This window comes from Saccopteryx bilineata, chromosome 5, assembly GCF_036850765.1.
Source record: "Saccopteryx bilineata isolate mSacBil1 chromosome 5, mSacBil1_pri_phased_curated, whole genome shotgun sequence".
Lineage (NCBI taxonomy): Eukaryota > Metazoa > Chordata > Mammalia > Chiroptera > Emballonuridae > Saccopteryx > Saccopteryx bilineata.
Window position 1 is genome coordinate 249,924,926 of NC_089494.1, and position 4,942 is coordinate 249,929,867.

At 40.1% G+C, this 4,942-nt stretch overlaps 1 pseudogene; it reads right to left on the bottom strand.

Moving 5' to 3' along the window:
- Positions 1-1,217: 1,217 nt before the first annotated feature.
- LOC136307015 (U2 spliceosomal RNA) lies at positions 1,218-1,311 on the bottom strand (annotated as a pseudogene).
- Between the last annotated feature and the right edge of the window lie 3,631 nt (positions 1,312-4,942).

Consider the following 4,942-nt stretch of genomic DNA (forward strand, 5'->3'; position numbering starts at 1 on the left):
TATATAGTTTTTTATCTAAAATATAGTTGAGGGAGGCAGCATCGTGTAATAAGTATGAGAACAGATTATTCCAGGGGGCAATCGGTTTGGTAATCATTAGCAACATGATCTTGGGCAAGTTCCCTAACCTCTGGAGGACTTAAGTTTCTCATTTGCAATCAGAAACAAAAATATAATGACAAAATTTTTCTCTCTCTCTTTGTCTCTCTCTCCCTCTCCCTCCTTCTTACACAGACACACACACACACACATACACACACTGCACACTGCAGATATATATTTTTTAAGCTTGGGCATACAAAGTACTTAGGACAATACCTGGAAGTTCAGTCAGTAAGTACTCAAGTACCTTTTAATCCATGTATGTGAAAGGCACAGGGGTAACAAAAATCAGTAAGATGGATTCTGCTTTCCAGAACCTTACAGTAAAGATATCGGGTATAGGACGCCTGTGGGTGGGTTTAGTCAACACAAAAGGAGACAACGTAGTTGTGAGTTCATTGGGTGTTGGGATGAGATGATGGAGCTATCTTCAAAATGGCGGCAGGGCCCTCTGGGGTGTGGCTTCTGCCTGTGTGAACAGCCTCATTTCAGGTTAATCATCTCCTTGCCACTGGCCACACCTGCTCACTCAACAACCCGTCAGACATTTAGTGAGCATCTCCTATGAGGAAGACACTATGAGCAAGAGGCAAATAGAGCAGACCGGAAGCCTACTTCCTGGAGCATATGCACTGCCAGCATCTCCAACACGCTGAGCTTTTTCTACTTGAAGATCTTTCATTGTAAGTCTCCTCTACCTAGGCTGGTCCTTCTTTGATGCTTTCTTCACACTGACTTCCATACATCCAGCGTGTCTTAAATTTTGCTTCTTCAGACAAGCCTTGCTGATCTCCTGTCCCAAATCCAGTCTGAATTAAATCCTGCTGTTAGCTTTTCTCAATGTGTCCTTCACTTTTATTTCAAACCCTATCACAGTTTATTTGTACCGTTGTTTTTTCCAGCCTCATTCGCTAGAATGTCAGCTCCTTGAGGTCACACACTGCATTGATTTTGTTTATTGTTTTACCTACTGCATCTGGGACTTCGCTGCTTCACAACAGGTTTTTCGAGTATGTTTGTTGATTTAGTAAGAATTGAGAGGATGAACATATATTTTTATCTTATGAGCACTCATGGAAAATTTGTGCAGATTTTTAGTAGTGATAATGTATTTAGATAGGTAGGTTTATTTTGGTTCTGTTAGCTGATTGTTTAAATTGATAAGAACAGATGATACACTTGATTTTAGCCAAAAGGCCAAGAAGTGATACTAGCTGATTGTTTGCTTCTATCTATCTATGTATCTATGTATCTATGTATCTATGTATCTATGTATCTATGTATCTATGTATCTATGTATCTATCTATCTATCTATCTATCTATCTATCTATCTATCTATCTATCATCTATCTATCTATCATCTATCTATATCTATCTATCTATCTATCTATCTATCTATCTATCTATCTATCTATCTATCTATCTATGCATCTATCTCTCTCTCTCTCTCTCTCTCTATCTATCTATCTATCTATCTATCTATCTATCTAGCTAGCTAGCTAGCTATCTCTATATATGCTTTTTTAATTGCTAAATTATGACCCCAGGGAGCTATTCTTTATATTTGAACAGCTCTGAAACAGTTTTCTTTCCCTCCCCGTGGGATTGGCTTTTAGAGTCAATTTTTCTTGGTTTTTGTAATGTTCTTTAATCTTTATAATAGCACAGGTCAGTCAGTACAGAAGTCCTCGGTTGTTTCAGAAGCTTTTTTCTTCATGTGGAAAATGTAAATCTGCTCCCGTGGCTGTCTGTTGCTGTCAGCGTAGCCCCACATCTCTGGGGATAATGTCAAGAGGAAAATGAAGACGTGGACGGCACAACACGCACACAGCACCCCTTCATGTGCCTGCTGCAGCAGGGAGTGCATGGGGAAAAGTGGGGTGGTCGTTGGGTTTACAGGCCCACTGCTGGCATTAACTTGAAGCTAATGTTTTCCGTCAAATGAAAACCTCTTCCTTTGGCAAAGCTGATGAAGACAGCCCACTGTGTTCCTATCCTTTTGAAAAGTGTTAGTTCAAGTTTTAATACTGCTATGAAAACAAAATTTGCCATCATGGCAAATGATACTCTTTGGATGTAGATGAAAACCCCATAAAATTGTATGGGTGATATTAATTTAGTTACCTAGGGCTTAATAGGCATTTTATGGACAGTAAAAAAAAAGTTTTGTAGCCATAATGTTTTATCACTTTTTATGGTCTCTTATGCTGTGTTTAATCAGCGTAATTATGGGAGAAGAGAATTAAATGTAGTACTATACAGTTCTTAAGATTTTTAATGCTGTTATTACTAATTTAACCACAAAAAGATATATAAAATCAAATCATAAAGAGAAATATCCAGTCAGAATTTTCAGTAAACAGTTTAATATAAAAGTACAGTCGTGCCTTTTTTGGGTCAGTTTATTTACATAATTAGTGTACTTTTTTATTTATAACCGAGAAGGAAAATCAAGGAGAATATTTGTGCTAGTCTTTAAACAAAAGGTCTCTCTTTAATTCAAAATGGTTACATTAGAAATAGTCGACTGTCCCCAAAGGCTGCTCAAGACTGCAGTTTCAAACTGAGATTATAGATGCAATATATTTCATTGTATATGTGTACTCAATACACATGAACCAAATTGCTATTTTTTTGTGGACATTGATAAAGCACATTTTCATTTTTTTTTTATTTTGGTGAAAACACGGACTGTCAAAGAACTCGGGAATGTATTCTGAACTGTCTTGCTTTAGGGAAGGCAGCGTTGAGCTCCCGTGTACTGGTGTTAAGCTCCCCTTTACTGTTGTTATGAAAGCACACATCTCACAGCTGGTGTGATGGTAACTGAGGGTGTCTTGAGCACAGCGGGTACTTGATAGATCTCTCTTGCTCTGGGCTCGCGTGGACCTCTGTGGTGGAGCTGGTATTGAACAGAGCTCTCGGAAGAGCTAGGCTTTAGATTAGAGAAAGCAGGGTGGAGGGTGTGCTGGGATGGGGACCCAGCCTGAGCAAAGGTGACAAGGCTTGAAATTCCTGGGGAAGAGGTGACTAACTTCCTCTACCCGAGGGGGTCAAAGTGAGGAACTCAGTTAGGGGAAGACAAAAAATAAACTCAGACCGAAATGTGGAGGCTTGAAATGTCATACAAAGTACTGGACCGAATACAATGAAATATTATGCGGCCTTAAAAAGAAATGGAATTCTGATACATGCCCAACACGGATGAATCTTCAAGATATTAAGCCAAGTGAAATAAGCCAGACACATAAGAGAAAATATGATATGGTTCCACTTGCATGAGGGACTGAAATAGTCAAATTCGTAGAGACAGAAAGTAGAACAAAAGATGGGCTGGAGGATGGGGGATGTGGAGTTATTTTTCAGTGGGTTCAGGATGGTGGTGATTGATCCCACGGCCACATGACTATACTTAATGTCACTGAACTGCACATTTAAAAATGGTTAAAATGGGAAACTTTATGCCATATATATATATGTATATATATATTTTTTCTTACTACAATAAGAAAAATTTAAAAAGCACTGTGCTGAATTCTGTGAATAATGAGAGGGATGGAAGGTTCTCGTGGAAAAGAGGCTAAGAGATCCAAGTGGAATTTTTTTCCCCCCACTGATATGCTTTATTTAAAAATTTTTTTTAACTTTAAATTTTATTTTGCATAAATTACACTTTACATTCAGAATTACTTTGTGTTAGTTTCAGATGTGCAACATAGCAGTTAGATAATCAGGTTTGCCAAGTGTTCCCCCTGCTATATCCACACATAGTTATTGTAACATTAATGACTCTGTTTCTTCCCAAGTGGTATTTTTGGATGAGAACCAATAGGGTCGATGGCTGGAAGTTTCTAATGGAGATTGTCTTAGTTCGGAGTGGAACTGGAGCAGCAGACAGATGGTTGACACCGAAGTTGGTATCTCATGTTTGAAAGACTACTTGGCAATCCCAAAGAGATTTCGGTTTGCCCGTGTGCTTTAGGAAGCTTGAACAGGACGAAGCATGGAAACCTAATGTTGAAAGTTATCAGCCTGGAATTAATGAAAAATGTGAGACCAAATCCTCTGGTTTTAGAGTGGTTTGGTGTCGTGCAGTAAATTGATGCTGTGTTCTTTCTCATTCCCCAGCAAATATATTCTCACGGTGTGCTCCAAGGAAATGATTAAAAAACATCATTAAAATACTTTTCCTTTCTCCTTCATTGGAAGAGGCCACAAGTGTCTGCTCTGGCAGTGTGAACCAAGCCCTTGCTTCTCTGCATGTGTGGGCTCTCCGGGCCGATGTGTGGTTCCGTGGCTGTCAGGATGTTACACAGTGAGACCAGCCAAGGGGCTCACACATTGTCATTCTGATCTCCTTGCCTCAGAGACAGAAGCTGTGGCCCAGAGAGTCATCATTGTTCTTTTATAATTCTATTCATTTTCTGGCTGTTAGAACAAATTTATACCCGAACAGCAGGCTAGGCAAAGAGAGGCATGTCAGGTGCACCAAGCTCAAGAGAAAAGGGAAGTCCACACTGATAGGAGATGAGAGAGCGAAGGAGGGAAGCCCCCCTTGCAGGACAGAGTAAGGGAGGGAGCAGGGAGGAGGCAGGGTTGGGAGGAAGGCACCTTTCTCTCAGCACAGATGGAACCAGGCAGACGGAGCTCAAGGCTCAGGGAGCTGTAGCTGGACCAGTGGGGGCTCTGCAGTGGCCTGGGGTGAGCTTGACGGTGCACCTTTGAAGTTAGATCTGGACTTGCATTTGGCGTCACTGGTTATTAGCTCTGTGATCTTGGTCAGGTTATTCTTTTCTCTAAACTTTGGTTTTCTCATCTGTGAAAAAGCATTAACAGCTC